The sequence below is a fragment of the Zonotrichia albicollis genome, chromosome 8, assembly GCF_047830755.1.
Source record: "Zonotrichia albicollis isolate bZonAlb1 chromosome 8, bZonAlb1.hap1, whole genome shotgun sequence".
In the NCBI taxonomy this organism is placed as follows: domain Eukaryota; kingdom Metazoa; phylum Chordata; class Aves; order Passeriformes; family Passerellidae; genus Zonotrichia; species Zonotrichia albicollis.
Window position 1 is genome coordinate 8679761 of NC_133826.1, and position 8456 is coordinate 8688216.

Here is an 8456-nt window from a genome sequence, read left to right on the forward strand (position 1 = left end):
GAAAATTAAGTGGCATTTCTGTAACAGGCAGACTCTAGACTTTTTTTTCCCCAGAATCTAGAGAGACATTCAAAAACAGAACCAAAAATTTACATACTGACCAAAAATAATTCTGCAGAGAATACTTTCTCCCAGTAAGTTGTGTTGCTGTAGCTGTGATGGTCTGAAAATAGAGGGACGAGGTTTCTAACCAAGAATCATTTCCTGGATCAGCTGATACAGCTAAAGAAAACAAGCTCTGGGCACACAGAGTTTTCTAAACTCTGTTCACAGGAAGGGCGCTTTTCCTTGCTCAGCCTTGATGCCAATTCTTGTACCTCTCCAACCACCAAAGCTTTCCAACAGTTTTCTCCTGCTTTTGGCTGTGCTACCAACTACCCAAGCACTCCTGAGAGGGTGGCCTAGAAGTTCAGGAGACCAAAAACTAATTCCCTTTTGCCATAAGCTGCTTGTAGGACTTTAGGATAGCTACATGACATCTCTCCATCTCATCATCCATTTTCCCATCACATATAAAGCAAACTAAATGCCCTCTTACCCCATTGGGTAAGGGGGAACAGGAAGGCAGAAGTGCAAAAAAAAGGCAGATAAGCCACATCAGTGCAGGTTGGTTTTACTTCAGATACTTAAGCATCGCTAGATTTTTAAGGCAATAGATACAGCAGAAACTTTTGTGAAAGAGAAGCTAAACAGCCACTGTATAACCAAGGATAGCCATGAGCAATATACACAGGTGATTTTTAAATTGCCCATTTTCTTAGCACAAGATGTTGGTCTCTTCTCAGAAACTGTGTGTTGTGCTAGAGAACTGTTTCAAAGACAGATGCAGGGAGTTGTTTGTTCAGCATTCTTAATCCAAACAAACAGTTGCATACTCTTACCTTCAACACAAGTCTCTCATCTTAAGGTTCTGGCCAAGAAAAATATTTTCCTAGCTAGTCTGTTATGAAAATGTTTGAATAAAAGAAACAACATCAATAACTTATGTAAAAACTTCAACCTCTAATCAGCGGAGCTTTAATAAGGTTTGAGATAACAGCACATGCATTTTGCCAAGAGTATAAAATAATCATAAAATATTATAATTGATGCGCTGTTCTGGTTTATTACATCTCACAAACTAGATAGCTGAATACATGGAGGAAAACATTCTGACCTCATGTTAGCATATTGTAATAATTAATAGCCATTATTTGGATTTGGAGAATTTCAGTGTGAGGTTTTGTTTGTTAGGGTTTTGGCGGGGGAGGGAATTTATTATTTTTACAGCCTGTACAAATTTGGCCATAGACTCAAATCTCTCTGAAATTAAATGAACTATTTATGACACAAAAGATTTGGCCCATAGAGTTTTGAAAACAGAGATGATAAAGCTTCAATGCTGCTCAAATTAAACTCTCAAAATAGAGAATAAGAAGGGGGGGGGGAAGGCACCAAATTGCAAATAAACCCTTGACAATCAGTTACACCGAATTGTTTCCTTTTTGGAAGGTAGTGAGCTGCAAATAATTGCTAATAAAAGGTTCACTGTGTTTGGTGAATACAAATCTTTATTTAGTGGCTGCAGAGCAAGTCTTTTTCTTGCTCTCTTGACAGTTTAACTACACGCCAACAATATTTGCTTAAAGTCTTTAGCTCCATTAATCTCAAACCCTGCTACACAGATTGCCAGAGCTGATGACAAACCCCAGTTAGCATGGATCATCTACTTGCCCATGACAGTATTTTTCCCATGACATTAAAAGGATGGTTTTTTCCCCAAAGAGGGCACAAGCCTACTGAATATCAAGAAGGTTTGAAAGGACAAGTCTATGGCTTAAGGTGACCAATAAAGATAGCTGGGGACTACACGGAAACAAGGAGGAAGAAGAATACCCTTGCACTCTAATTGGCTTTTTTGTTTGCTCACAGTTGCTTCTAATATGGACAAATCTCCATAAGAAAACACAAAATTAGCACCTGTTAGGACAACTTAACCTTCAGGGAGAAAAGCAAACATCCTTGGGTTGTCAAGATTTTGAAACAAAGGTTACAAAGGAGGTGATTTTTTTCTGGATGGTTTTAACCCCTTCTTGCAACACAATGCAGCTCATTAACAGAGGTCCAGAACACATTGTTAGCCACCCTTTCCTGAAATATGGTACCTGAATCAGTGCCATAAAATGTGGGACTAATTAACAACGTCATTATGCCCTGAGCATCAGATGGGGAAAGCATGTGCATGTTAAACATGATTGAGGGAAACTGAGGCACGGTAAGAAAAATAATTGCTTACCCTCTGCCCCTCATGACTGACAGAATTAAGGTGAAGCACTCACCAGTTGTTTCTGAGTCCTGCAACTTCAAGACAACAGCTTGAAAGCACCTCTCCTTTAACTTTTTTATTTTTTTTGTAAGTTGCTCTCACTAGAATGACTGGTGGGGAGCAAATGGGGCTGGTCCATAAATCCTTGGGCAGCCAGAGTAAGGAAACAGGAACAGAGAATTACAAAAGATGCCTTGTCACTCAAAGTAACCCTGCCATTCAAATCCTTGGTATGTTCCACTTTCCTGGTCCCACCCCTTCAGCTGTCAGCCTGGTCTGGAAGGTAAGAAGGTATCCCACTTATCATAGATAGACATTCTGACATCCAGTGTTGGTTGACATGTGGCTGTAACAGCCTGTGCTGTTCCTGAGCCCTCAGCAGCCTTCCTCTGAGCTCTCTCACACACAGACTCCCATGGAATTTATTCCGTGGCTCTGTTCTCCTGGCAAGCTGTGTTGGGAAGAGGGATGCAGGCACATCAGCAATGCCTTTCCTCCAGCCCAGCCGTGCAAGCACCTGGGAGTTGGCTGCTCTCCCTTCCCCTGTGCAGACAGCCTCCATAAAAAGGTGCCAGGATGCTTTGTGCCCACTCACTCTGCGAGTAACACGGAGCTCAGCTGCCTCCCCAGACAGGAATAGCATCCAGCAATGACTGCTCACTCTCTCTTCCTACTCGAGAAAAAAACTTCTCAGAGCCAAAAAAATGAAAGCAAACCCAGCAACTAAAAATTAGCTCTGTGTCATTTTCCCTGACTCATCAACAGGTGTTTTGGCCAAAACCACTGATGTATTAACCAGTAACCAAGGCACCTGCTGCAGAAGCTTGCTCCCACAGGCAGGTGCCAAAGTGCTGAATATGGAGGGAAATATAAAAACCAACCCAGAAGTACTTCCAAGTGAAATCCATGGTATTCAGCCACGGCTCTGGACAATACAAGCAGGGTATGTATTATGTATACCTGGCTAACAATAGCAGCACCTCCCTCACCCTGCCCTGGCTCATCCTCATGGATAATGATTTGGTTAAGCTAAGGACTCCAGCAGAACTATTCTTACAGAAAAGCATAAAGCCTGCACACAACTCTGCAGGATGGTGACCTCAGGGAGTAAACTGAACTAAAGTGATTGTAAATGAGCTAACATCTTTCACTTAACACTGTCTCCTGTTACTGTCCAACAGAGGTACCAGCCTTTCTCTCAGTGGAATCTTCCACTTCTCTGTCAAAACCACAAGCATCTCCCAATTTTTCTACACTTTAACCCCAGAGAGGTTCACACTGTAGCTAACAGCCTCCAAGAGGACTGTAATAAAAACTGAGTGAGTCTTTGTTCTGATTGCAGATAAAAGGGAACAATCTGCAGTACAAATGTAAAGTAGCTTTCCCATGTTTTCTTTCTTCCCCCCCTTTCTGAATAATCAGTATCTGCATGTGAAGGTTCAATGTCACCAAACATGAGGCTTGTGTACAAAAGCACAAGATCCTTGACTAAAGCACAGCATACTTAACAGCTCAAAAGCAATTGTTGTAAAACTTGATGGAATTGTGCCTGGCAATCATATTTTATTGTCATTTGTACAGGGAAGCTTCAGCATTTTTCTGGGCTTCTTTTTTTTTTTTTTTTTCCTTTGGGAAAGTGGTGCATGTTTGATGAAGAAACTCGATCTCAGGAGTTCATGGCCATATTTACTGTTTTCTCCAGAATGTACATATTTTATATAAAATACAACCCCAGGTGTTCAGAAGAGAAACACTTTCCATTTATTCAGGTAAGAATATAGCCCAAGGTCACATAAAAGCCTGTCACTGAAGTTTGCACTGACTGAGGTGCCATAAATAAAGGCCCAGCGTTGACACAGCATTGAATATTTTTGTGCTGTGTACAAGCTCTCCCTGCAGAGAGGGCTTTTCTACCTCACTAGTACAGAGGAGAGTCAGTACCTGCTGCAGCACCACACACAAAATGTGCCTGTTTGGGTGACATTCTCCAGCAGCAACAACCATCAAGGAAACACCTCCCCAGCCTGGGACACGTGCACTGCCCTGCCTGAGGCATAAACAAGGGTGTAGGGGAAGTTGGCTGAAGCTCTGCAGGCCAATGGAAAAAGGAGACCTTGGAAAGCAGAATTTTGCTTTCCAGATGGAGTCAAGCACATCTGGGGATGCAGCACCTCCCAGCAGAGGGCTTTTTCCCATGTGACAGCAGTGACACCTTGAAAAGCAGGCTGCACTCATCCTCTTGCCTCTGCTGAACATGCTTACAAGAATATGGTAATTTTAAATAAGGCTGTTGGGTTTTTTCAGTGCTGAGATCCTTCTCTGGACACCAGCTGTTTATGCACATCAGAGTTAAAAAAGCACTATTTCTGGCATTGGGAGGAAAACCACACTCATTTGTTTCTTTGCCTTAGGTGGAAGAACATATACACACAGGTGAGCAGCTAAAGTAAACAAATGAAAATATCTGAAGTCATGTTTTTAGAAAGCATCTCCATCTGCCACATCTCCAGGGTGTCCTTTACATGCTCCTTTTTCTCCCTAGAAATGATGATGTGGACTCAACACCACCTCAGAAATCTCAGAACATCCTGCAGCTTGACAGATAAGTGATTTTTTTCCTCTCCAATACATACACCCTAATCAATATGATCTGTGCACATATGTTCCATGTACCAGAAGTCCTGGGGGGCTCTCAAGACATCCAGTCCCTTTCTACAGCAACTTCCCTCTCTTATATCCCTCCTCACACCCAAGTCCTCTCATGGTTAAATTAAAAAAAAAAAATGAGAAATCCTAAATTTCTGTGGCTCTCAATAGGAACAGTGATCCCTCAAGTCTAGTGCTACATACATTCAGGTTTCTCCCATCCCCTGCACCCCTGTGACCTCTCCCACAGTGGCAAATAAATCCTCATTCTGGGAGGGCTCACAGAGTGAGCATGTGCATATGGACACACATATACACACATTTTTATATATATGTGCCCACATAAATACATAAAAATCCCCAAGACGTTGGGGAGAAGGAGGAAGAGGGAAATCCCTCCTTTCATCTGCATCTAAATGGGAAGACCTGGTTTGCACTGGAAGTGAGATTTCAGAAACGTAAGGAATGAATGGCCTGCTTTGTCTCCACAGCTTTGATATATCAGTTCCTTCAGTGACAGACTTGTTAATCTTTCCAATGTTGCTTTTTCAAAAAAGACAAACACAGTGGATAAATGCGAAGGGCCAACCACATCCCCTCCCATAGGAAGTCTCGCCACATGGGCAATTCTTCCAAGTAAAGAAAACAGCCCACTTTATTTACAGGGTAAATCATTTTGACTTATCTTGCAGGGGTTTGCTCATAGCAAGCTGACAGTTTCCCCCTGTTGCACAGTAAATGGCTGACGGGGAAAATGTTTTCCTTCCCACCATGTAGAAACAACCAGCCAGGAGGGGAGGAGGGGTCGAGGACTTCATTTTTCTAATACTCCATTAATGTTCTCCTTGCTGACAATCACTGCAAAGGCCTGAACTCACCACTCCAGGCAGCTCCAGCAAGAAACCTGAATCTCTACAGGGATTTTGAGCTAAGTACATTGACTCAAGTTAGAACTTTTAGTCTTAAAGGGTAAGTTAACCATTAAAATGATTTTCGAGTAAGTACCATTACTGTAGGAAAAGGGAAAAAAAAAAAACACCAACTTAAAGTTATTTATTTTTTCTTCTGTTGAAATCCTTGTTCTAAAAAACCTAACATCTTTGTCATGACAACAGGGGTAGAAACTTTTTAAAGGTATAATATTCCCAGGCATATTGTTAATATCTTTTTCTTCCGTACACAAAAATATATACTTGGTTTTTTTAATTGTAATCCACTGACCCATTAGTTGGGGATATTTCAGATATGTACAACCTAAATACAAAACCAAATCTGGATATAATGCAAATTGCTATTTTCTTACAGATTAAAGTCTTCAGCTCAGGAATGTGACAAAGCCCAATCTTTCTTCTCTGGAAGTCATTGTGATCCCAAGACATCTCCCTGAAGGTGTCATCCCACTTCTCCAGCTCTGATCCAAGTTACAGCAGTTGTTACCCTGATTTTTTCAGTCCAGCCAATCCTATGAGCGCACTTTCCTTGGGTCACTTCATATAAAAAATCCACTAGTGTTAAAAAGAACAAAAACCTGCAGGAGTTTTGGATTTCTTACAATTTCAGGTGAGCACCAGGAACAACTCCAAGAGACAATGGAAGTGGATCAGGGAGTGTATTTGCAAAAGGTGTTCTCCTCACAAGAGGGAAGGACAGGATGAGTCAGGCAGCTCAGAGCAATGCTTAGGTAGGTCTGCTTTGCGATGGAAAGAGGAGAGCATTTCTCCCATCACACTTCCACAATATTTGTAAATGATCCCATTCAGCTAAATTCGGATGAACTGCAAGTGCAAAAGTCAGCCTTGCCAATTTCAACAGGCATTGACACAGGATGCAACTATCTGTTGAAGTGTTTTCCACAACAGCAAGCTAAATAAACCATCCAGGATGGCAGTCACCACTCAAATAACACGGAGAATTTCACCAAGACAGTTAAATGCACTACACACACAAAGAGAGCAAGGGCAGCATTTTGCAACCCTAATACAGCAGGTTAAGAGGTGTGCATGTTTCACATCCCCAGTAATATCTTATTTAGGAGAGACATCAATCAAGGCTAGACCTCAGGCAAAATCCATGTAATTGCAATGATTTATACCTTTTGACACTCTGGCCTGCTGACACTGGGAAGACAACGTGCATCGGAGTGTGCTGCAAATGTCCGCTAACACATTTCCCGGTGGTTTGGGGGTTAGAAATATGAAAACATATGTTCTGATTTATAAACTGCAGGTCAAACATGCAGGTGTTAATGGCTTTTTCCCTGAGATTTTCAGCTCCAGCCAGACCTGTGTATGAGCAACCAATTAAGAAATAGAAAATAGCACAGCCATAATGGTGTTCCCATCATCTCATAGTAACCAAATAGCAGAACAAAATTAGAAACACAGACCTTTCCACCAGGACTCAACCTCCAGGTAAGAAAACAACTCTAGATCCTGCATGAATCTAACAAATGCTTCCGCTTTGACCTTAAATGGCATGATTTAAAGTAATAATAAATATTTTTAAGACCTTTCCAATTTAAATGGGTGAAAGTTGAAAAAGTTTGCACTAGTAGAGTTAGTTGAATGATTAAAAGTAACTATAACCCTTCTGGTACTAATGAAGGCTGCACAAAGGTTCACATTGCCTAACAGGTACATTTTTTTCCTTGATTTTTTTTCCCCCTGCTTTGTTCTAATATTCCCTTTGGGTCCCATCTGCACAGGTAAATTTATGATGCTGAGGATTATCCTGAAATATGGGCTCTATGTACAGTGGGCTAAAAGCCCAGGCAGACAAATAAAAGCTGACCACAGGACATGGTACAGCTCAGCTGTCCCTAAGCCTGGTCATGGGCACTGTGACAGCCTAGAACAGCATGGCTTAGGACTTTCTCACTCCTTTCCCCTTCTGTTGCAGACTGGCAGAGTATTGCATAAGAAGTTCAGTCCAAGGCCAGGATTCATACTATAATTTTTATCTGTGGTCCCATAAAACACAACAACGACCACTGCGGGTGCCTTTGTATCCATGGACAGAAAGCAACAGCACCCAAGGGCAGCTCAGTCTCCCCATTCCCTAGGGCCAGCTAATTTTGGAAGACTGAGTTGTTCTCTAGAGGGCTTTTCTTTTCTGCCTCGAGAGTAAACCCAGGCTATTCCAACTGAGATGCCATAGCAAAATACCTACATGGGCAAAATTCAGGCTTTTTTGCCTGTGTCACAGTGTGGGACACAAACCCCTTTGCTTAAAAGAGCATGACTTCAGTCTTGTGTATTTAACACATCCACACTGCAGATGGGATCTCCAATGTCCCTGAGGTTACAGTCAGCCTGCAGCTGCTTCAGGACAGCACTGCCCCACCACACAACAGAAGACAGCCCTGGAAAAGGTGCAAAAGCACCATAGAAAATGGATGGATTATCTGGAAAGGGTAAAAGGAGATTGCCTGGTCCCATTTCCCCCTTGCAGGAGGATTATTGCCAAGAGCAGAGCAGGTGTTGAAAGCCCTCAGGTGTGGGGATCC